General features: G+C 46.1%; 2 non-coding genes and 1 pseudogene across 2 annotated transcripts; 1 reads left to right on the top strand and 2 right to left on the bottom strand.

Annotated features, from left to right (window-relative positions):
* The first annotated feature begins 8,907 nt into the window (after positions 1-8,907).
* LOC137335615 (zinc finger protein 271-like) lies at positions 8,908-10,751 on the top strand (annotated as a pseudogene).
* Positions 10,752-14,928: 4,177 nt separating this feature from the next.
* On the bottom strand, positions 14,929-15,022 carry trnay-gua (transfer RNA tyrosine (anticodon GUA)). Its single transcript has 2 exons — positions 14,986-15,022; positions 14,929-14,964 (listed from the first exon to the last, which is right to left on the bottom strand). It is a non-coding gene; the product is annotated as a tRNA-Tyr (tRNA).
* A 3,585-nt stretch (positions 15,023-18,607) lies between these two features.
* On the bottom strand, positions 18,608-18,701 carry trnay-gua (transfer RNA tyrosine (anticodon GUA)). Its single transcript has 2 exons — positions 18,665-18,701; positions 18,608-18,643 (listed from the first exon to the last, which is right to left on the bottom strand). It is a non-coding gene; the product is annotated as a tRNA-Tyr (tRNA).
* Positions 18,702-25,594: the final 6,893 nt, after the last annotated feature.

The raw sequence follows: 25,594 nt of genomic DNA, 5'->3' as shown, positions 1-25,594 counted from the left end.
TACATAAAAGGCTAATGATAACAGTGACTGTTCAGACACTGTCAGCGACAGTTAAAGATTGGCAACATTTAAAGTGTCAGGCAGCAGATCTTTTCCAAATCATGACAGAAATGGCAAGAAAACCACACGCAGACTTTGATGAGCGGCCCGACTTTCGAACAGGAGGCATTTTACAGAAGGCAAGAAAGTGCATTGTGTATCGCTCTTATGGGTTGTAAAATTGAAGAATGATGAGCTGCTGGCTGTTCAGGCAGTTTTCATTCAAGCAAGCAGACCAACGCTGCCTTTCCGACTTGTCCCTTTGAAACTCACGTCACTTTCGCCCCAGACAAGTTGCTCGCACAAAATGGAATTTACTGTTAGAACATGAACGATTTGTTCAGACAACGACAGCCCCAAATGCGGGTAGGCAGTTACACTACTTTATCTCCAGCTTCCTCTGATCCTCCAGATGCCAGTGAAATAGATGTTCAAAGCAAATACTGCGACTTAACGAAAAAAAACCTTAACTGGAAAGCAGGAGAGGGGAAGAATGATGCTGGGCATTGAGAGACGATGGATTTTGCAGATACCTGGATAAATAGGCACAACGACCTCATCTCCCTGCTTCTTCGGATACTGAATATCTTAATGCTAAAGAGATGTTATCACTGCCCCAGGCCCATTATCTCCAGTCGCATCTCCCACCAATCTTGCATATGTTGCTTCGCTGTGAAATTGTGCAATTTTTCACACGGGGATTCCATTTGATGAAAACATTGCTGTGATCAGCAAGTGTTGTTAAGGAGACGGAGCACAAGGAGATACATAAAAACCTAATGACATCACTGCCTCTTCGGACAGCGTGAGCTACAGTTAAAGCTGGGCAATATTTAAAGTGTCAGGCAGCAGGTCTTTTCCAAATCTTGACACAAATGGCAAGAAATCTTCACGCAGACATTGATCAGCGTCATGACTTTAAAAAAGCCGGCATTTTATACCGGCATTCCACACTCTGGACCTTGACCCTTCCCCTGGGATTCTCACTATGAACCGGTGGGTTTTGTTTTGAGAAAGGATGTCCCAGCTCTCCACCTTTAAAGGGACAAGGACAGGACCAGATGGGCTGAATGGCACTGCTTTATGACATCACTGCAGTGCCGAATAACCCTGCTCAGCATGGTCGGTGAGTGTTTGATTGGACAGCGTGGAGGGTGTGGAGGGAGCTTTACTCTGTGCTGTCCCTGCCCTTAGAGTGTTTGATGGGACAAGGCGAGGGAGCTTTACTCTGTATCTAACCCGTGCTGTCCCTGCCTTGAGAGGGTTTGATGCGACAGTGTAGAGGGAGCATTACTCTGTGTCTAACCTGTACTGTAGTTATCCTGGGTGTGTTTGATAGGGCAGTGCTGAGGGAGCTTTACTCTGTATCTAACCCGTGCTGTACCTGCCACAGGAGTGTTTGATGGGACAATGTAGAGGGAACTTTATTTTGTCTCTAACCCGTGCTGTACCTGCCCTGGGAGTGTTTGATGGTACAGTGTAGAGGGTCTTTTGTCTGTATCTAACCCGTGCTGTACCTGACTGGAGAATGTTGACACTGGGTGCTCACCTCGATGAGAACAACACTTAACCAGAAGATGAGAAGGTAAACCCATCTGCTCCTCCCCTGTACACAGATCTTAGGAGACATTGAGTGTCCCTAACACATTGAGACAATGCGCATAATCAAAATTTGAACACCTCCCTCAGATCTCCCCTTACTGTTCTTTGTTCTATGAAAAGAGTCCCAGTTTCTCTACTCTCTCCTCATAACTAAAGTCTCTGTTCACTGGTATCATTTCAGTGAATCTCTTCTTCACCCTCCCCATGGCCTTGACATCTTCCCGAGTGTAAGATCCCCAAAACTTGAGAAAATATTCTAACTGCAGCCTAACCAATAACTTGTACAGGTTTACATGACCTCTGTCCTTTTGTACTCTATACCCTATTTGTAAAACCGAAGATCACATGTATTTATTCAACCACTTTATCAACTTAACCTCCCACTTTTAAAGGTTTGTGTATCTGAACACTTTGCAGGCTTTAGAGATATTAACATAACATGGCTAAAATACATTGACATTAAATGTGTGATATAATGTGTATTATGGGAAAGAGAAGTTTAATCTGTGTTAGAAACTCAAACAGGCGCTTGACTGCAGACAGGTCGCCATGGCAACACAAATCAGCCATTCCATTCCACAGAATCGGCTAGTTGGAATCTCTAATCCAACTGGTATCATTTCAGTGACAAGGTACCTCATGGTAGGTTGTTACATAAGGTTAAATCTCATGGGATCCAAGGTGAGGTAGCCAATTGGATACAAAATTGGCTTGACGACAGAAGACAGAGGGTGGTTGTGGAGGGTTGTTTTACAAACTGGAGGCCTGTGTCCAGCGGTGTGCCTCAGGGATCGATGCTGGGTCCGTTGTTATTTGTTATTTATATTAATGATTTGGATGAGAATTTAGGAGGCATGGTTAGTAAGTTTGCAGATGACACCAAGATTGGTGGCATTGTGGACAGTGAAGAAGGTTATCTAGGATTGCAACGGGACCTTGATCAATTGGGCCAGTGGGCCGATGAATGGCAGATGGAGTTTAATTTAGATAAATGTGAGGTGATGCATTTTGGTAGATCGAATCGGGCCATGACCTACTCCGTTCATGGTAGGGCGTTGGGGAGAGTTATAGAACAAAGAGATCCAGGAGTACAGTATCATAGCTCCTTGAAAGTGGAGTCACAGGTGGATTGGGTGGTGAAGAAGGCATTCGACATGCTTGGTTTCATTGGTCAGAACATTGAATACAGGAGTTGGGATGTCTTGTTGAAGTTGTACAGGACATTAGTAAGGCCGCACTTGGAATACTGTGTACAGTTCTGGTCACTCTATTATAGAAAGGATATTATTAAACTAGAAAGAGTGCAGAAAAGATTTACTAGGATGCTACCGGGCCTTGATGGTTTGACTTATATGGAGAGGTTAGATTGACTGGGACTTTTTTCCATGGAGAGTAGGAGGTTAAGGGGTGATCTTATAGAAGTCTATAAAATAATGAGGGGCATAGATAAGGTAGATATTAAGGGGTGATCTTATAGAAGTCTATAAAATAATGAGGGGCATAGATAAGTTAGATAGTCAAAATCTTTCCCCAAAGGTAGGGGAGTCTATAACGAGGGGACATAGATTTAAGGTGAGAGGGCAGAGATACAAAAGGGTCCAGAGGGGCAATTTTTTTCACTCAAAGGGTGTTGAGTGTCTGGAACGAGCTGCCAGAGGCAGTAGTAGAGGCGGGTACAATTTTGTCTTTTAAAAAGCATTTAGACAGTTACATGGGCAAGATGGGTGTAGAGGGATAAGGGCCAAGTGCAGGCAATTGGGACTAGCTTAGTGGTATAAACTGGGCGACAAGGACATGTTGGGCCGAAGGGCCTGTTTCCATGTTGTAACCTCTATGATTCTATGATAATCCGATAAGGGGAAGGAACAGGAATTATTTTTTTATTAACCATAATGTAAACCTAAACCAGAGTGAGCAATATAGTAGATTAGATTGTAATGTGTGATGCTTATTTAATGAATATGAAATTTTATCTCCTGATGTCAAGAAGCATACAGGGTAAGATAAGGCAGAAAAGGAAAGCTTATGTAAGACACCGAGAGCTCAATAATACAGAAAGCCTAGAGGAGTATAAAAAGTGCAGGGGTGAAATTATAAAGAAATTAGGAAACCAAAGAGAGAGCATCAAAAAATATTGGCAAATAAAATGAAGGAAAATCCAAAGATGTTTTATAAATACGTTAAGAGCAAGAGGAAAACGAAGGAAAGAGTAGGGGCTTTTAGAGACCAAAAAAGGTACCTATGTGTGGAGGCAGAAGATGTCGGTATGGTTCTTAATGAATACTTTGCTCCCGTCTTCACAAAAGAGAGGGATGGTGCAGACATTGTAGTTAAGGAGAAGGAGTGTGAAATATTGGATGCGATAAACTTAGTGAGAGAAGCAGCATTAAGGGATTTAGCATCTTTGAAAGTAGATAAATCACCAGGGCCGGATGAAATGTATCGCAGGGAGTTAGAAGAAGCAAGGGAGGAAATAACGGAGGCTCTAACCAAAATTTTCCAATTCTCAGTGGATACAGGCGTGGTGCTGGAGGATTGGAGGACTGCTAATGTTGTACTATTGTTTAAAAAGTGAGCGAGGGATAGACCGAGTAATTACAGACCAGTCAGTCTAACTTCGGTGGTGGGCAAGTTGGGAATCAATTCTGAAGGACATGATAAACCATCACTGAGAAAGGCACGGAGTAATCAAGGACAGTCAGCGTGGATTTGTTGTGGGAAGGTCGTGTCTGACTAACTTGATTGAATTTTTTGAGGAGGTAACAAGGAGAGTCGATGAGGGTAATGCATTTGATGTCGTCTACATGGATTTTAGCAAGAGTTTTGACAAGATTGCACATGGCAGACTGGTCAAAAAGGTACAATCACATGGGATCCAAGGGAGAATTGCAAGTTGGATCCAAAATTGGCTCAGTGGCAGGAAGAAAAGGGTAATGATCGACGGGTGTTTTTTTGACTGGAAGGCTGTTTCCAGTGGGATTCCGCAGAGCTCAGTACTCGGTCCCTTGCTTTTTGTGATGTATATTAATGATTTGGACTTAAATGTAGGGGGCTTGATCAAGAAGTTTGCAGATGATACAACATTGGCCGCATGGTTGATAGTGAGGAGGAAGCTATAGAGTGCAAGAAGATATCAATGGACTGATCAGGTGGGCATAAAAGTGGTAAATGGAATTCAATCCGGAGAAGTGTGAGGTAATGAATTTGGGGCCAGCAAATAAGGCAAGGGAATGCACAATAAATGGGAGGATACTGAACGGTGTAGAAGAAGTGAGGGACCTTGGAATGCATGTCCACAGATCCCTGAAGGTAGCAGGATAGGTCGATAAGGTGGTTAACAAGGCATATGGAATTCTTTCCTTTACTAGCCACGGCATAGACCAGGGAGGTTTTGCTGGAACTGTATATAACACTGGTTAGGCCACAACTTGAGTACTGTGTACAGTTCTGGTCACCACAATACAGGAAGGGTGTAATTGCACTTGATTGGGTACAGGGGAGATTTACGAGGATGTTGCCAGGACTGGATAATTTTATGCACGAGGAAAGATCGGATAGGCTGGGATTGTTCTCTTTGAAACAGAGGAGGCTGAGGAGTAATTTCATTGAGGTGTACAAAATTATGTGTGGCCGTGATAGGCTGGGTAGCAAGGACCGATTTCCCTTAGCAGAGAAGTCAATAAACAAAGGGCAGGGCATAGATTTAAAGTGATTGGTAGTACGATTATTGAGGAGCTGAGGAAAACATTTTTCACCCAGAGGTTGATAGGTGTCTGGAACTCACTGCCTGAAAGGGTGGTCGAGGCAGAAACCCTGAACTCATTTAAAAGGTACCAGGATATGCACCTGAAGTGCTGTGACCTAAAAGGCTATGGACCAAGTGCTGGAAAGTGGGATTAGGCTGGATGGGACGAATGGCCTCCTTCTGTGCCGTAAATTTTCTATGATTCTATGATTCTAATTAACAGTAAGCAGGGTAGTTCAGGGATCAGGAGAACACTACTGAAGAAAAGTAACTGCTGGGAACCAAGCAATGTGTCCTTGTAAACCACAGATTAGGGAAGTTGCAGCTCCAGTGACAGATGGATCACAACAGGGTATAAAAATGAGGGGATACTGATGTAAGGGGCAGTTGGGACTGGAGACACCGGAGATCAAGCTCAGGGCGTCCGTCGTTCCATCCAGAGGACTGATCTCGTCTACACGGGGGATTTGCATGTTTACTCTGGAACGGTAGAAGCAAGAGAATTTGCTCATATATTTCTTAATGAGGTATTAAAGTTGCTGACTCTCAGACTTGTTAATTAATAAGACAATGCATCAGTTAGAACCTTCCACACCTAAGTCTCTTTGCTGCTCCACTTTAAGACTTTTACCATTTAGTTTACATTTCATCTCATTTTTCTTCCTCTCAAAATGCATCCCGTCACATTTCTCTGCATTAAATTTCACCTGCCCCATTTACTAACCCGTGGACATGACAATTGCCCAAGGTGCCAATTTTGGCGTCATCTAGAAATCTGCACCTTGTGTCCCACATACCCAAGCTCAGATCATTCTCTATATTGAGAAGAGCCATGGTAACACTGACCCTGGGGCACACCACTATTAATATCCCTCCAGTCTGAAGAACATCCATTAACCACTACTCTCTGTTTTCTGCCCTTTACACAACTTCCTATCCACACTGCCTCATTCCCGATACTAAGGGCAGTATTAATTTTATCAACAAGCCTCCTGTCCGGCATCTTACCAAACACCCTTTCACAATCAATGTACACAATATCCACGACATTCCCTTTATCAGTAGACTTGAGTTCTCTCAAATGATCCATGTTGGCTGTTCTTAATTAATGTGTTTTTCTAACAAATGTTGAAATGCTTGCTCCACCTCATCTGCTTTTATCTGTTTCAAAACGCAACAGAAAGATCAAGTCGTCTTCTGGAGTTTAAGATAAATTAGATTTTAAAAATTATGTTTAAGACAATGACGGGCATCTGGGCTGAGACCCGCCCATTCTGTGCCGCAACTCTCGCCCCTCACACACTCCGATTGATTGGAGGAACAACTCACCCGCTCACCCCTCCAGTCAATTTCCGCTCCTCCTATTGATACGGAACTCTCCTTCATCACCATGGTGGGATTAGTGTTGACACTGACATCCTGAGGTGCAGTTCGAAAATAAACCTTAATTGAACCCGTCAGTTGCAACATTTAATAAAACGAAATTAATAAAAGTTACCGTAAAAAATATTTTCTGGAGTTTACCAAAGTGGTGGAGCGTCTGCGCTGTATGTTTGTGCCAGTTTAAATGGCACGAAGAGCTGGGGTTTCAGTTAATTTTATTTTCCTTGATCCAAACGCGCTCTCGCTTCTTCCAATGTATTTGCTTCTCAGCAAGATGTTAAGACCAGCAATGGCGGCCGCAACACCCAGCATGCAGCACGGTACAGATTGTGCCCTATCTGAATCAGTGAAGCACAGCGCGCAGGCGCAGTCTGACTCATTATCGGGCTGTGTGTCCTGAGCATGCGCGGTCAGTCGAGGCTGCGGGAGGAGCGCGTTCGGTGCAGGTGAGAGGATCGGAGCAAGAGGATCAATAAACCCCGGGGCCCGGGTCCGGGCTCAGGCCCAGGCTCAGGCTTCACAAACCCCGAGTGCGGCCCCAGACCCGAATATAAAACAGTGAACATTATCCCCCCTCACTACCCGCCGGTTTCCGGTTTCTCCCGTTTCGCTCCGGACCAACTCTCAACAAAAGGAGAAATGGTGATCGGTCAGGGAGCGTCTGTAAATGAAGGAGAAATGGTATTCGGTCAGGGAGCGTCTGTAAATGAAGGAGAAATCGTGATCGATAAGGGAACATATGCAAATGAGGGGGAAATTGTGATCGGTCAACGAGCGTTTGTAAATGAAGGAGAAATGGTGATCATTCAGGGAGCATCGGTAAATGAAGGAGAAATGGTGATCAGTCAGGGGGAGTCTGTGAATGAAGGAGAAATGGTGATCAGTCAGGGGGAGTCTGTAAATGAAGGAGAAATGGTGATCAGTCAGGGGGAGTCTGTAAATGAAGGAGAAATGGTGATCAGTCAGGGGGAGTCTGTAAATGAAGGAGAAATGGTGATCAGTCAGGGGGAGTCTGTAAATGAAGGAGAAATGGTGATCAGTCAGCGAGAGTCTGTAAATGAAGGAGAAATGGTGATCTCTTTTTCTTCAGTCATCCAGGGAGCTCTAGCTTTGGATGCTATTCCTTTGCTCCTCGTGGGAATCGGTCTACTCTCTACCAAACCCACTCCTCCTCGAAGGCCTCCCACTGTTCAATTACTGTTTTGTTGCCAATTTTTGACACCAATTCACCTGGACAAGATCCCATTTTAACTCATGAAATTAGCCCTCCTCCAGTTAAGAATTTTCACATTTGACTGTCCCCTGTCCTTTTCCATAACTGTTCTAAACCTAATGAGATTATGATCACTGCTGCCCCATTGAAACATGCTCCACCTGCCCCACTTCATTCTCCACACCGAGCCCACTGCTGTAATCACATTCACTCTCTCACACTCACTCTCTCACATTCACCCTTTCACTCATGGTTTACGGCCACTCAAAGATGATGCGATGTGTTTGGATTTCAGCACAGGGAGGAGGGAGAGTGTGTGGGACGGGGATTTACAGCTTTGAGGAATAAGAGAGGAAAGAATGTTCCATAGAACGTCGAGTTATCTGATCTGAATTTTTATCCTGTATTTACAGTGATAACTTTTATAAACTCCTTTCACAGGTTATTAGAAGAGGAGGATTTGCAGACAGGAAACTCAAACCAAAGATCACGTCAAGATCTGACAGAGTCATTTGATTCATCAGGACTTGAAGATCATCGGCCTTTGAATGTGGAAGGAGAAATGTTTCTCTGTTCTGTCTCTGGGAGAAGATTTCAAACATCAGTGTGAGTGGAAAAGCACCAAGACACACACACCCGAGTGAGAGTGTTCCAGTGCACTGACTGTGGAAAGAGCTTTAACCAGTTACATAGCCTGAAAAAACATCACACCATTCACAGCGGGGAGAAACCGTACACGTGTTCTGTGTGTGGACGAGGCTTCAACTGATCGTCCAACCTGGAGAGACACAAGGACACCCGGACCACGGAGAAACCGCGGAAATGTGGGGACTGTGGGAAGGAATTCAATTACCCGTCACTGCTGGAAACTCATCGACGCAGTCACACTGGGGAGAGGCCGTTCACCTGCTCCGTTTGTGGGAAGGGATTCACTCAGTCATACAGCCTCCTGATGCACCAGCGATTTCACTCTGATAAGCGACCTTTTAAGTGTTCGAATTGTGAAAAGAGGTTTAAAAGCAAAAGTAACCTGCTGACACACCAACGCATTCACACCGGGGAGAGGCCGTTCACCTGCACCGTGTGTGGGAAGGGATTCACTCGGTCATCTCAGCTTCTGTCACACCAGCGAGTTCACACTGAGGAGAGGCCGTTCTCCTGCTCCGTGTGTGGGAAGGGATTCACTGGTTCATCCACCCTGCTGACACACCAGCGAGTTCACACTAGGGAGAGCCCGTTCACCTGCTCCGTGTGTAAGAAGAGATTCACTCAGTCATCCCACCTTCTGTCACACCAGCGAGTTCACTCTGATGAGAGACCTTTTAAATGTTCTGACTGTGAGAAGAGGTTTAAAAGCAAAAGGAATCTGCTGACACACCAATGCACTCACACTGGGGAGAGGCCGTTCACCTGCTCAGTGTGTGGGAAGGGATTCACTCGGTCATCCATCCTGCTGACACACCAGCGAGTTCACACTGGGGAGAGGCCTTTCAACTGCTCCGTGTGTAAGAAGAGATTCACTCAGTCATCCCACCTTCTGCAACACCAGCAAGTTCACTCTGATGAGAGACCTTTTAAATGTTCTGACTGTGGGAAGAAATTTAAAATCAGAATTGAACTATTGAGACACCAACGCACTCACACTGGGGAGAGGCTGTTCACCTGCTCCTTGTGTGGGAAGAGATTTACTCGGTCATCCAACCTTCTGTCACACCAGCGAGTTCACACTGATGAGAGACCTTTTAAATGTTCTGACTGTGAGAAGAGATTCAACAGCAAAATTGATCTGCTGTCACACCAACGCAGTCACACTGGGGAGTGGCCGTTCACCTGCACTGCATGTGGGAAGGGATTCACTCGGTCATCCACCCTGTTGATGCACCAACGCACCCACACTGGGGAGAGGCCGTTCACCTGCTCTGTGTGTGGGAAGGGATTCACTCGGTCATCCACTCTGCTGACACACCAGCGAGCTCACACTGGGGAGAGGCCATTCACCTGCTCTGTGTGTAAGAAGAGATTCACTCAATCATCACACCTCCTGTCACACCAGCGAGTTCACTCTGATGAGAGACCTTTTAAGTGTCCTGACTGTGAGAAGAGATTTAAAATCAGAAACGAAATGGTGAGACACCAACGCACTCACACTGGGGAGAGGCCGTTCACCTGTTCCTTGTGTGAGAAGAGATTTACTCGGTCATCCAACCTTCTGTCACACCAGCGAGTTCACTCCGATGAGAGACCTTTTAAATGTTCTGACTGTGAGAAGAGATTTAAAAGCAAAATTGATCTGCTGACACACCAACGCACTCACACTGGGGAGAGGCCGTTCACCTGTTCCTTCTGTGAGAAGAGATTTACCCGGTCATCCACCCTGCTGAGACACCAGCGAGTTCACACTGATGAGAGACCTTTAAATGTTCTGACTTTGGGAAGAGATTTAAAATCAGAAACGAACTGCTGAGACATCGACGCACTGACACAGGGGAGAGACTGTTCACCTGCTCCGTGTGTGGGAAGGGATTCACTAATTCATCCCACCTTCTGAAACATCAACTTGTTCACACTATTGAGTGACCTGTTAATTCACTGACTGTGAGAAGAGCTTTAAAAGCAGAAATGAACTGCTGACACATCAACTCACGACCATTGGGGAGAGACTGTTCACCTGCTCCGTGTGTGGGAAGGGATTCACTCAGTCATCACACGTGCTGAGACACCAGTGAGTTCACATATGACTGCAGGGGTCGGATTCTGCTGTTAATCCCATCCAGGACTGAACCATGTTCATTCTGACAGTTGGGGTTTGTTTCTGCTGATGTCAATAACCCCTATAACTGGGCTGGAGTTTAATAATCTGGATATCTGTTCAATAAATCAGATTTGTTTTAAACACCTTGTTGTAGATTTTGGTCTTTCCCACCTGAATGTTTAGCCTCACCTGACTGGAGCTCAGAAAGGACAATCTGGGGGGAGGATCGTCCGGGGGGAACAGAACTTCAGCCTGGACACAGTCCTTCAGGGCCACACTGAGAGGGGCAAACGGCACTTTGGTCTTTCTCGTCTCTCTTCACTGACAGCAAAGTCACCGTGAGACATCCAGTCTAAAAATGACAGTGGTAATTATTCTATGAAGATTTCACCTGTTTGTGTGACAGTCCTGAGTCTACCATTGAAGGCAGGCGTGAACTCATTTAAAATAAACCCGTTAAAAATAAATGAGTTAAAGTCTGAATTGAAGTAGCAGAGGGAGGAGTTCACAGGAGCCTGTTAACTGCTGGTACAATTATACAACAGTCATTCGATCTCAGATAAAGAAAGACCTGCAGTGTGTTTCCAGAATTCATGGTTTTATTGCTGTCTGCGTGTTAGACACCAGGATCACTAAAAATACACGACCCGGACCATCCACAGGGTGGGGGCGATCCCGACATTTACTCTGGGATCACTCCCACTGCGGAACTCCACCACTGACCCTGCTGAAGGTTGCAGGCTCAGGGAGTGGGGCCTCCAGGAGAGGACTGTAAGATAGCTGACAAATATATGCTGAGGTACCAGAGGAATCCTTACTAAGGAACCGTCTGGGGCTTTACCTGTCGGTGTGGGTCTAGCGGTGAATGATTCCTGAGTCCCCGAACTATGTTACATTTAAACCAGATCAGATCAGGATGAATTCAGTTTACCGGAGAATTGGGACAAATATCACCCACAATCGAGGGAGACAAAAGCAGCCATTAGAGAATCTAAGAGATCTTTGGAAAAGAAAATGGTGCACAATTCTGAGGATAACAGCAAATGTTTTTTCAGCTACGTCAGGAGTCAGAAGACCATTAAAGATGCTTTAGGGCCACCGAAAGACAGTTCAGGACAGATTCCCGGGCTATGGCAGAGCTGTTGAATGATTATTTCACATCAGTCTACACTCCTGTGGATGATGCTCAGATTCCAGCTGTGGGATGTGCTGTCAACAATAACATCATAAATATTAAAATAGAATGGGATGTCACTTTGGATAAAATATGAACTCTCAAAATGCATTGTGCTCCAGGTCCAGATGATATTCACCCACGGGTGTTTAAAGAGATGGGACGGGTACTCTGTGAGCTTCTTGCCTGTATCTTCAGCAGCTCAATAGAGTCAGCGATAGGCCCCTGAGATTGGAAGGTAGCTCACGTAGTTCCCATTTTCATTAAAGGGGACAAATCAGAGCCGGGGTATGACAGGCCCATCAGTGTGACCTCGATCTGAGGGAAGATGCTTGAAGGGATCCTAAGAGATGCTGTTTATGATCACGGGGAAAGAGAAGGAGCCATTAGAGATACTCAACACGGCTTCTGGGAAAGAAAATGCTGTCTTACAAACTTGCTTGAGTTTTTTGAAGAAGTTGCTGGGTTAGTGGATGAGGGTAATCCGGTTCACATTGTCTATCTCAGGGGTGTCAAACTCATTTCCTATGGTGAACCTGACCCGATATCATGACACTTGGCCTGGACCACATTCAGCAAAAGTTATTAAACTGGAAATAGATGAAAATGAACTCTATTGTTACTTACGTACATTTAGATTTTATTTACAGCTACTGCTGCTCCCGATACCTGGCACCTCTTAGCTTGAACTATTGCATCAACATTTGGAGTAAATGACTGGGCTGAGGCCTGTCTTGGATAAAAACATGAGGACCACTTGTCATTACAGAACTGTGTGCCCCAAACACTAACCGTGGAAGTGAATTCCACAGACTGACTACTCCCTATGTAAAGAAGTTTCTCTTGACGACTGCTCTAAAACAGATAGCAGGGGTTAATTGTAGCGACACACACTGTATAAGGTGGAAAGTGATGTTCCACAAGGATTAGTTCTGGGACCACTGTTCACAATTCACATAAACAATTTGGACTCGGGAATCGGAAGTACAATTTCAAAATTTACAGATGGCACCAGATTGGCGGGGTGGGGTGGAGTTCAGATAATATTGATGAAGATTGCGACCAAATACAAAATACATTAATAAACTTGCAAAATGGGTGTTTAATGCAGATGACAGTGAAGTGGAGCATTTTGGTAGCAAGAATTTGGAAATTGTGCCCTGTATACCCAAGTCCAAGTCTTTAATGTATATCAAGAAAAGCAGTGGTCCCAGCACCGACCCCTGGGGAACACCACTGTACACCTCCCTCCATTACGAAAAACAACCGTTCACCACTACACTCTGCTGTTATTTAACCAATTCTGTATCAATGCTGCTGCTGCCCCCTTTATTCCATGGGCTTCAATCTTGATGACAAGTTCATTATGCGGCACTTTATCTAACGCCTTTTGGAAGTCCATACACACCACATCAACTGCATTGCCCTCATCGACCCTCTCTGTTACCTCATCAAAAAACTGTGTCAAGTTAGTTAAACATGATTTGCCTTTAACAAATCCGTGCTGGCTTTCCCTAATCCTTGTCCAAGTGACTGCTAATTCTATCCCGGATTATCGTTGGTGGAACTTTCCCCACCACCGAGGTTAAACTGACTGGTCTGTATTTGCTGGATTTTTTCTTTCACCCTTTCTTGAACAGGGGTGTAACATCTGCAATTCTCCAGTCCTCTGGCATCAACCCCATATCTAAGGATGTTTGGAAGATTATGGCCAGTACCTCTGCAATTTCCACCGTTACTTCCCTCAGCAACGTTGGATGCATCCCATCCGGACCAGGTGACGTTTCTACTTTAAGTTCAGCCAGCCTTTCCAGTACCTCCTCTTTATGAATGTTTAGCCAATCCAGTATCTCTGCAACATCTTCCTTTACTGACACTCTGGCAGCGTCTTCTTCCTTGGGAAAGACAGATGCAAAGTATTTATTTAGTACCTCTGTCATGCCCACTGCCTCTCACTGCTACTAATTCGTTATAATCTGGGCCAATGGTGCAATGGATAACGCATTAGGTTCGATTCCTACCTGGCTTGGTTTTTATATGCAAAATTTTATGACATTCAATACCTTGCCAGCTGTCCTACTTGCTGGTGCTGCCTGGCTCCATACCTGCTAAATGCCTTCTCAGTGTAGCAAGCAGTGCATCAGTGTCATAATCTGAAGGTCTTGAATTCATTCTTCAGAGAAGGCATCAAGGATTACGAAGCTTTTTTCCCATCTCTCACCTCATCTTTCCATTTTTGCCGCATAGCAAAATCAAGAACTTTTGCTTACGGCAGCACATCAAAAGATTTGCTGCCCCTTGACCTCTCTGTACCCAAACACACGGCCAAGTTTAGGAAGTACATGGGCTCATGTCTCGCTGACAACACTCTTCTTTCTGTACAATTGTCCCTTGACAAACGGTGAGTGGAGAATATAATCAACGATCCCGCTACTTCTCACATGCCAAGTGAGCGCTCCACCAGTTGAGCTAATTCCTCGTTTGCTGTTTGGAAATCGCCCTTCACAGTTCCCGCCTCACACTCGCCTCCAAGCTGCTCCACGACCAGCAGAGAAATCTTGCCTTGGGTTGCCGCTCCCTGAATATATTAAATACTTTGCTCCAATCGGCGGTATCGAGCATCAGCAAGTGAGGAACAGCAGAACGGGAAGCCACAGTAATCATTAATGTTGCTGAGAAGAGCCCGAGCCTGCGGAAGGAAGACGAGGTCACCGGAAAGCAACAGCCGCCCGAGCTTGAGGGAACATCATGAACCCTGTCTGACTGACTGATCGAAGACCTTTTTACATGAAATTGAGGGCGATTTGAAGTGTTGCTGCTCAAAGGCACTCCCTGCTGGTGAGCAGAGGCAAATGCTCGAGTGAAACAGCCGTGCTCGGGCAGAGACAGAAAGCTTTTCGGTTCGAGAAAGGGAAAGAGGTGTCCTGTGACTCAGTGGCAACATGTTAATCTGTGAGCTGCCTGCAAAGTTGATCGAGCGACCTTGAGGTAATTGCTGCTTATTCCAAAATCGCACTCACTCCTTCGAGCTGGAATTGAACCAGCGACCTAAGGATGAATTTATTTTGGTTAATGCACTACAGTCCTCCGCTGCACCAGCTGAGCTATCGAAGGGAAGCGATAGAAATGACTGTCTTTGGTGATTGTTCACCGTGCGCCTGTTGACATGTTCAGACTCGTGGAGTCCGGTGCTGATCAAAGGCTTCTTTTGCCTGAAAGCGAGAGCTGAGTGTTTTGAAGTATTGCTGCTCAAAAGCACTCCCTGCTGGTGAGCAGAGGCAAAACAGCCTTGTTTGGGCAGACACAGAAAGTTTTAAGGTTTGAGAAAGGAAAAGAGGCGTCCTGTGCCTTCATGGCAACATGTTAATCTGTAAGGTGCCTGTAAAGCTTAGAGAGCGACCTTGAACTAATTGCTGCTTATTCCAAAAGCACACGTACTCCTTCGAGCTGGAATTGAACAAATGCCATCAGGATGACTTTATCTTATTTTCTACGACAGTCTTGTCACTCGACCAGCTGAGGTTTGGAAGGGAAGCGGCAAAAATGTTTCACTTTGGTGATTGTTCACCGTGCTCCTTTGACACACCCGGACTCGTGGATTCCAGTGCTCATGACTGAGGCTGACTCGGTACCTGCTCATACCGCAGTGCTGTGGGAGTGGGAGCTGCTCTGTGTTCTCCACAGCCTGGGCCAGTGACACAATGAATAATGTGACTGATTATTGATCTGGAGATTGTGGGTTCAAGTTTACGGAGGGTGTAAAGTGGAAGGCCGGGCCTGGAGTGCATTGGAATAGTCGAGTCTAGAGGTAAACAAAGGCATGGATGAGGGTTTCAGCAGCAGAACTTCATTCTGGCAGTTGGGATTTGTTTCTGCTGATGTTAATAACCGCTGTAACTGGGCTGACATCCAATATTCAGGATCTTTATCAAATAAATCAACTTTGTTTCAAACAGAATGGTTCAATTACTTGCTGAATTCAAGGTAAGAGACGAATTGATGTCCTAATTACCGATTATTATGCCTTTTCTCCTTTCTCACTGTAGATTATTTCAGTTCTCATACCTTCAATTACTCTCATGGCCAAGTCCCAGCTCCCCAGTCCTTCCCGAGTGCCTCTCCCAGCCTTGGGATCCAGGGAAGGTATCGGTAATGTACCCGGGATCACCAAACACAAAACCCAGTCTGTGAATCACTTTCAGCTACTGGACTTATCGTGTGTCCCACAGCATCTCTCTCACCTTCAATGCGTGAATAGAGCATCAGGCCTGGGAATCTCGGCTTAAATTTAAATACACTCAGCAAATGTATTTAACAAAATACAAACAAGTAAATGCATCACGGCTCAATAATCCAGCACTAAATTCAAAGGAGTAAGTCTGATATCAAACTCCTTGAGTGGACAGAATAAAGAAAAATCCCAACTCTAAGATTCCCTCGAATCCTTTGCAAATACCTCACAAATCTGGACAATAATCAACAAGTCTAATTGAATGTTGACCTTTATCTTGAGTGGGGTTGGAATACAGAAGTGATGCTTCAGTTGTAAAGAACCTTGGTCAGACCCCATCTGGAGAACTGGGCACCGAACCTCAGGAGAGATAAATCGGCCTTGGGAAAGATACAGTGCAGATTCACCAGAATGACGCCGGGGTTAAAAGGATTAAATTATGAGGATAGGTGGCATGAACTTGGTTTTTATTCCCATGAGTTTGGAACATTGAGATGTGATCTCACTGAGGTGTTTAAAATAATAAAGGTACACAATAAGGTAGATACAGAGAAATTATTTCTTCTGGAGGGGGAATCCAGAACAAGTCAGTAATATATATATGAAGAAAAGCAGTGGTCCCAGCATCGACCCCTGGGGAACACCACTGTATACCTCCCTCCATTCCGAAAATCAGTCATTCACCACGACTCTCTGCTTCATGTTATTCAGCCAATTCTGTATCAATGCTGCTACTGCCCCTTTGATTCCATGGGTTTCAATCTTGATGACAAGCCCATTATGCGGCACTATATCAAACGCCTTTTGAAAGTCCATACACACCACATCAACCGAATTGTCCTCGTCGACCCTCTCTGTTACCTCATCAAAAAACTGTATCAAGTTAGATTAAAAACGATTTGCCTTTAACAAATCCGTGCTGGCTTTCCCTAATCCTTGTCCAAGTGACTGCTAATTCTATCCCGGATTATCGTTGCTAGAACTTTCCCCACTCCCGAGGTTAAATTGACTGGTCTGTAGTTGCTGGGTTTTAGCTTTCACCCTTTCTAGAAAAATGGTGTAACATTTGCAATTCTCCAGTCCTCTGGCATCACCCCCATACCTAGGGATGTTTGGAAGATTATGGCCAGTACCTCTGCAATTTCCACCGTTACTTCCCTCAGTAACATAGGATGCATCCCATCCGGACCAGGTGACGTTTCTACTTTAAGTACAGCCAGCCTTTCAAGTACCTCCTCTTTATGAATTTTTAGCCAATCCAGTATCTCAACTACATCTTCCTTCACTGTCGCTCTGGCAGCATCTTCTTCCTTGGTGAAGACAGATGCAAAGTATTGATTTAGTACCTCTGCCATGCCCACTGCCTCCCACTGCTACTTACTCACTATAACAGGGGTTAGTGGTGCAATGGATAACGCATCTGATTACAGATCAAAAGATTGTAAGCTCAATTCATACTTGGCTTGCATTTTTTTTTGCAAATTGTGCATTATTTTATGGCTGCCAATACCTTGCAAGCTGTCCTACTTGCTGGGGCTGCCTGGCTCCAGACCTGATAAGTGCCTTCTCAGTGCCAGCAAGCAGTGCATCAGTGTCATAATCTGAAGGTCCTGAATTCAATCTTCAGAGAAGGCATCAAGGATTACGAAGCTTTTTTTCCATCTCTCACCTCATCTTTCCATCTTTGCTGCAGAGCAAAATCAAGAACTTTTGCTGACTGCAGCACATCAAAAGATTTGCTGCCCCTTGACCTCTCTGTACCCAAACACACAGCGAAGTTTAGGAAGTTCATGGGCTATGGACTCAATGACAACACTCTTCTTTCTGTATAATTGCACCAAGACAATCGGTGAGTGGAGAATATAATCAATGATCCCACTACTTCTCACATGCCAAGTGACCGCTCTGCCAGTTGAGCTAATTTCCAGTTTGCTGTTTGTAAATCGCCCTTCACAGTTCCCGCCTCGCACTCGCCTCCAAGCTGCTCCACGACCAGCAGAGAAATCTTGCCTTGGGTTGCCGCTCCTTGAATATATTAAATACTTTGCTCCAATCGGCGGTATCGAGCATCAGCAAGTGAGGAACAGCAGAACGGGAAGCCACAGTAATCATGAATGATGCTGAGAAGAGCCCGAGCCTGCGGAAGGAAGACGAGGTCACTGGAAAGCAACAGCCGCCCGAGCTTGAGGGAGCAGCGTGAGCCCTGACTGACTGACTGATCGAAGACCTTTTTGCCTGAAATTGAGGGCGATTTGAAGTGTTGCTGCTCAAAGGCACTCCCTGCTGGTGAGCAGAGGGAAAAGCTCGAGTGAAACAGCCATGCTCGGGCAGACACAGAAAGCTTTCAGGTTTGAGAAAGGAAAAGTGGTGTCCTGTGACTCAGTGGCAACATGTTAATCTGGGAGGTGCCTGTCAAGTTCAGAGAACGACCTTGAGGTAATTGCTGCTTATTCCAAAAGCACACTCACTCCTTCGAGCCGGAATTGAACCAGCGACCTAAGGATGACTTTACTTTGGTTAATTCACTACAGTCCTCCGCTCTACCAGCTGAGCTATCGAAGGGAAGTGATAGAAAGGATTGTCTTTGGTGATTGTTCACCGTGCGCCTGTTGACATGTTCAGACTCGTGGAGTCCGGTGCTGATCGAAGACTTCTTTTGCCTGAAAGCGAGAGCTGAGTTTTTTGAAGTATTGCTGCTCAAAAGCACTCCCTGCTGGTGAGCAGAGGCAAAACAGCCTTGTTTGGGCAGACACAGAAAGTTCTGAAGTTTGTGAAAGGAAAAGAGGCGTCCTGTGCCTTCATGGCAACATGTTAATCTGTAAGTTGTGTGTAAAATTAAGAGAGTGACCTTGAACTAATTGCTGCTTATTGCAAAAGCACACGTACTCCATCAAGCCGGAATTCAACAAATGACATAAGGATGACTTTGTCTTATTTTCCGCGACAGTCTTGTCGCTCGACCAGCTGAGGTATGGAAGGGAAGCGGCAAAAATATTTCACATTGGTGATTGTTCACCGTGCACCTTTGACACACCCGGACTCGTGGATTCCAGTGCTCATGACTGAGGCTGACTCGGTACCTGCTCATACCGCAGCGCTGTGGGAGTGTGAGCTGCTCCGTGTTCTCCACAGCCTGGGCCAGTGACACAATGAATAATGTGACTGATTATTGATCTGGAGATTGTGGGTTCAAATTTACGGAGGGTGTAAAGTGGAAGGCCGGGACAGCAAAGCATTGGAATGGTCGAATCTAGAGGTAAACAAAGGCACGGATGAGGGTTTCAGCAGCAGAACTTCATTCTGGAAGTTTGGATTTGGTTCTGCTGATGTTAATAACCACTATTTCCAGCCAGGGGAAACAACCTCTCAGCATCGACCCTGTCAAGCCCTCTAAGAATTTTAGACGTTTCAATCAGATCACCTCTCATTCTTCCAAACTCCAGAGAATATAGGGCAATTCTACTCAATCTCTCCTCATACAACAACCCTCTCATCCCAGGAATCAATCCAGTGAACCTTTGTTGCACCCCCTCGAATCAAATATATCCTTCCTCAGGTACGGAGACCAAAACTGTACACAGTACTCCAGGTGTGGTCTCACCAAAGCCCTATACAATTGCAGCAAGACTTCCTTACTCTTATTCCTCAATGCACTTACAATAAAGGCCAACATACTATTTGCTTTCCTGATTGTTTGCTGTACCTGCATATTAGCTTTTAGAAAATATTCTGCTTTTCTATTCTTCCCACCAAAGTGAATAATTTCCAAATTTCCCCACATTGTACTCCATCTGCCACCTTCTTGATAATCTTAAAATTAGAGCTAGGTCATTTAAGAGCAAAACAAAGTGGAAATTACAAACTCATTTCCCCAAAAGGCTGTGGATGCTGGGGCTCGATTGAAACTTTCAAAATTGAGATTGATAGATTTGTGTTGTTTGAGGGTTGCAAGGGATATGGAACAAAGGCGAGTAAATGGAGTTGTGGTACAGATTAGTCCTGATCCAATTGAATGGTGGAGTTGGCTTCAGGGGCTAAATGGCGAATTCCTGTTCCTGAACCCAGTCACTGACACCAATCACCTCCATTCTGAAAAAAACACCACAGTCACTGACATTAATCTTAACCTGTCTGATACAAACCAACCCCATACTCACTGACACCCATCTCACTGAATGGTGGAACAGGCTTGAGGGGCTGAATGGCCTACTCCTGTTCCTAATGTTCCTATATCACACTTAAGTTGCTAACATTCCTCTTCACAGTTCTTAATGCTCCCTATCTTGGTGTTGTCAGGAAATGTTGATCTAATGCCCTTGTACCTAAGCCCAGGTCATTGCTCTGTATTGAGAAGAGCAATGGTCCCAACACTGCCCCTGGGTGACACCACCGTTTACATCCCCACAGTCTGAAAAACATCCATTAACCACTACTCTGCCCTTTATCCAACTTCCCATCCACACTGACCCACTCCCTTTAATACCGTGAGCTTTAATCTTATCAACAAGCCTCCTGTCCGGCATCTTCTCAAACAATTTTTAACAATCCATCTTCACAACATCCATTGCATTTTATCCCTACACTGTGTTATTTCCTCCAATAATCCCTGCTGTCTGTCCTGAATTAATCCATTTTAGAACAAATGTTGAAATCTTTGCTCCACCCACACGGTTCCATCTGTTTAAAGCCACAACAGAAAGGGCCAGTTTTCCCCTCGAGTTTGACATCAATCAGGTTTAAAAATGATGTGGAGATGCCGGTTATGGACTGGGGTTGACAATTTGTAAACAATTTTACAACACCAAGTTATAGTCCAACAATTTTATTTCATAATCACAAGCTTTCGGAGGCGTCCTCCTTCCTCAGGTGAATGTGGAAATGAAATCCTCGGACATTTCGCATTTATAAATCAGAGAACAATACCTGGTGATTACAGATCGTCTTTCCAAATGCCCGTTGCCAAGGCAATCAAAGTGTTCAGACAGAGAGGTGTTACCTACAGGGCCACCGAATATACAAACAACCAAAAAGAAGAAAAAAACAGAGAGAGAGAGGCAGAAACATAGAAACATCCGGAAGGAAGAGAAAGACAGCAAATGACCCGTTATATTAAAAACAGATAACTTTTGTTCGCTGGTGGGGTTACGTGTAGCATGACATGAACCCAAGATCCCGGTTGAGGCCGTCCTCATGGGTGCGGAACTTGGCAATCAATTTCTGCTCGACGATTTTGCGTTGTCGTGTGTCTTGAAGGCCGCCTTCGAGTACGCTTACCCGAAGGTCGGTGGCTGAATGTTCTTGACTGCTGAAGTGTTCACCGACTGGGAGGGAACCCTCCTGTCTGGCGATTGTTGCGCGGTATCCGTTCATCCGTTGTCACAGTGTCTGCATGGTCTCGCCAATGTACCAGGCTCTGGGGCATCCTTTCCTGCAACGTATGAGGTAGACAACGTTGGCCGAGTCACAGGAGTATGAACCATATACCTGGTGGGTGGTGTCCTCTCGTGTGATGGTGGTATCTGTGTCGATGATCTGGCATGTCTTGCAGAGGTTGCCGTGGCAGGGTTGTGTGGTGTCGTGGACGCTGTTCTCCTGAAAGCTGGGTAATTTGCTGCGAACGATGGTCTGTTTGAGGTTGGGTGGCTGTTTAAAGGCGAGTAGTGGAGGTGTGGGGATGGCCATAGCGAGGTGTTTGTCGTCATTGATGACATGTTGAAGGCTGCGGAGAACATGACGTAGTTTCTCCGCTCCGGGGAAGTACTGGACGACAAAGGGTACTCTGTTGGTTGCGTCCCGTGTTAGTCTTCTGAGGAGGTCTATGCGATTTTTTGCTGTGGCCCGTCGGAACTGTCGATCGATGAGTCGAGCGTCATATCCCGTTCTTACTAGGGCATCTTTCAGCGTCTGTAGGTGTCCATCGCGTTCCTCCTCGTCTGAGCAGACCCTGTGTATTCGCAGGGCCTGTCCATAGGGGATGGCCTCTTTGACGTGGTTAGGGTGGAAGCTGGAAAAGTGGAGCATCGTGAGGTTGTCCGTGGGCTTGCGGTAGAGTGAGGTGCTGAGGTGCCCGTCTTTAATGGAGATTCGTGTGTCCAAGAAAGAAGCTGATTCTGAGGAGTGGTCCATGGTGAGCTTGATGGTGGGATGGAATTTGTTGATGTTATCGTGTAGTCTCTTCAGTGATTCTTCGCCGTGGGTCCATAGAAAGAAAATGTCGTCGATGTATCTGGTGTATAGTGTTGGTTGGAGGTCCTGTGCAGTGAAGAAGTCCTGCTCGAACTTGTGCATGAAAATGTTGACGTATTGGGGTGCGAATTTGGTCCCCATGGCTGTTCCGTGTGTTTGGGTAAAGAACTGGTTATCGAAGGTGAAGACATTGTTATCCAGGATGAAGCGGATGAGTTGTAGGATGGCGTCTGGGGATTGGCTGTTGTTGGTGTTGAGTATTGATGCTGTCGCAGCGATGCCGTCATCGTGGGGGATACTGGTGTATAGTGCCGAGACGTCCATCGTGGTGAGAAGTGTTCCTGGTTCAACTGGTCTGTGGGTACTGAGTTTTTGTAGGAAGTCTGTAGTGTCGCGACAGAACTGTGGGTTCCCTGTACGATGGGTTTCAGGATGCCCTCGATGTATCCAGAGAAGTTCTCACACAGGGATCCGATAGGACGTCCGGGTGTGTTGGCTTTGTGTATCTTTGGGAGGCAGTAGAAGTCTCCCACTCGGGGAGTACGTGGGATGAGAGCGTGCAGGATGCTTTGAAGGTCAGGACCTCTCTGGATACATCGAGGGCATCCTGAAACCCATCGTACAGGGAACCCCCAGCTTCTGTCGCGAAACTACAGCCTTCCTACAAAAACTCAGTACCCACGGACCAGTTGAACCAGGAACACTTCTCACCACGATGGACGTCTCGGCACTCTACACCAGTATCCCCCACGATGACGGCATCGCTGCGACAGCATCAATACTCAACACCAACAACAGCCAATCCCCAGACGCCATCCTACAACTCATCCGCTTCATCCTGGATCACAATGTCTTCACCTTCGATAACCAGTTCTTTACCCAAACACACGGAACAGCCATGGGGACCAAATCCGCACCCCAATACGCCAACATTTTCATGCACAAGTTCGAGCAGGACTTCTTCACTGCACAGGACCTCCAACCAACACTATACACCAGATACATCGACGACATTTTCTTTCTATGGACCCACGTTGAGGAATCACTGAAGAGACGACACGATAACATCAACAAATTCCATCCCACCATCAAGCTCACCATGGACTACTCCTCAGAATCAGTTTCTTTCTTGGACACACGAATCTCCATTAAAGACGGGCACCTCAGCACCTCACTCTACCGCAAGCCCACGGACAACCTCACGATGCTCCACTTTTCCAGCTTCCACCCTAACCACGTCAAAGAGGCCATCCCCTATGGACAGGCCCTGTGAATACACAGGATCTGCTAAGACGAGGAGGAACGCGATGGACACCGACAGACGCTGAAAGACGCCCTAGTAAGAACGGGATATGACGCTCGACTCATCGATCGACAGTTCCGACGGGCCACAGCGAAAAATTGCATAGACCTCCTCAGAAGACTAACACGGGACGCAACCAACAGAGTATCCTTCGTCGTCCAGTACTTCCCCAGAGCGGAGAAACTACGCCATGTTCTCCGCAGCCTTCAACATATCATCAATGACGACGAACACCTCGCTATGGCCATCCCCACACCTTCACTACTCAGCTTTAAACAGCCGCCCAACCTCAAACAGACCATCGTTCGCAGCAAATTACCCAGCTTTCAGGAGAACAGCGTCCGCGACACCACACAACCCTGCCACGGTAACCTCTGCAAGACATGCCAGATCATCGACACAGATACCACCATCACACGAGAGTACACCACCCACCAGGTGCACGGTTCATACAACCTGTGACTTGGCGAACGTTGTCTACCTCATACGTTGCAGGAAAGTATGCCCCAGAGCATGGTACATTGGCGAGACCATGCAGACGCTGCGACAATGGATGAACGGACACGGCACAACAATCGCCAGACAGGAGGGTTCCCTCCCAGCCGGGGAACACTTTAGCAGTCAAGGACATTCAGCCACCAACCTTCGGGTAAGCGTACTCCAAGGCGGCCTTCGAGACACACGTCAACGCAAAATCGTCGAGCAGAAATTGATAGCCAAGTTCCGCACCCATGGGAACGGCCTCAACCGGGATCTTGGGTTCATGTCACACTACACGTAACCCCACCAGCGAACAAATGTTATCTGTTTTTAATATAACGGGTCATTTGCTGTCTTTCTCTTCCTTCCGGATGTTTCTATGTTTCTGCCTCTCTCTCTCTGTTTTTTTTTCTTTTTTGTTGTTTGTACATTTGGTGGCCCTGTAGGTAACACCTCTCTGTCTGAACACTTTGATTGCCTTGGCAACGGGACCTCCTCAGAAGACTAACACGGGAAGCAACCAACAGAGTACCCTTCGTCGTCCAGTACTTCCCCGGTGCCGAGAAACTACGCCATGTTCTCCGCAGCCTTCAACATGTCATCAATGATGACGAATACCTCGCTATAGCCATCCCCACACCTCCACTAATCGCCTTTAAACAGCCACCCAACCTCAAACAAACCATCGTTCGCAGAAAATTATCCAGCTTTCAGGAGAACAGCGTCCACGACACCACACAACTCTGCCACGGTAACCTCTGCAAGACATGCCAGATCATCGACACAGATACCACCATCACACGAGAGGACACCACTCACCAGGTGCACGGTTCATACTCCTGTGACTCGGCCAACGTTGTCTAACCTCATACATTGCAGGAAAGGATGCCCCAGAGCATGGTACATTGGCGAGACCATGCAGACGCTGCGACAACGGATGAACGGACACCGCGCAACAATCGCCAAACAGGAGGGTTCCCTCCCAGTCGGGGAACACTTCAGCAGTCATGGACATTCAGCCACCGACCTTCGGGTAAGCGTACTCCAAGGCGGCCTTCGAGACACACGACAACGCAAAATCGTCCAGCAGAAATTAATAGCCAAGTTCCGCACCCATGAGGACGGCCTCAACCGGGATCTTGGGTTCATGTCACACTACACGTAACCCCACCAGCGAACAAATGTTATCTGTTTTTAATATAACGGGTCATTGACTGTCTTCGTTCTGTCTCTCTCTCTTTTTTTTTGGGGGGGGTTGTACATTCAGTGGCCTTTTAGATGACACCTTTCTGTCTGCTCACTGTGATTGCCTTGGCAACGGGCAGGAATCACCGGGCATTGTTCTGTGATTTTCAAATGCGAAGGATTCGAAATTGTCACTTCCACAAATAGGAATAGAAAACGAGATTGGGTGGACAGAAGCGGTTGGAAAGGATAGCCGATCGGCTGAAGACTATGGTGAAATTTTAGACCGGCTGCAGGGCTT

Source organism: Heptranchias perlo, chromosome 20, assembly GCF_035084215.1.
Source record: "Heptranchias perlo isolate sHepPer1 chromosome 20, sHepPer1.hap1, whole genome shotgun sequence".
Classification (NCBI taxonomy): Eukaryota; Metazoa; Chordata; class Chondrichthyes; order Hexanchiformes; family Hexanchidae; genus Heptranchias; species Heptranchias perlo.
This window is presented reverse-complemented; position numbering and strand designations above follow the sequence as displayed.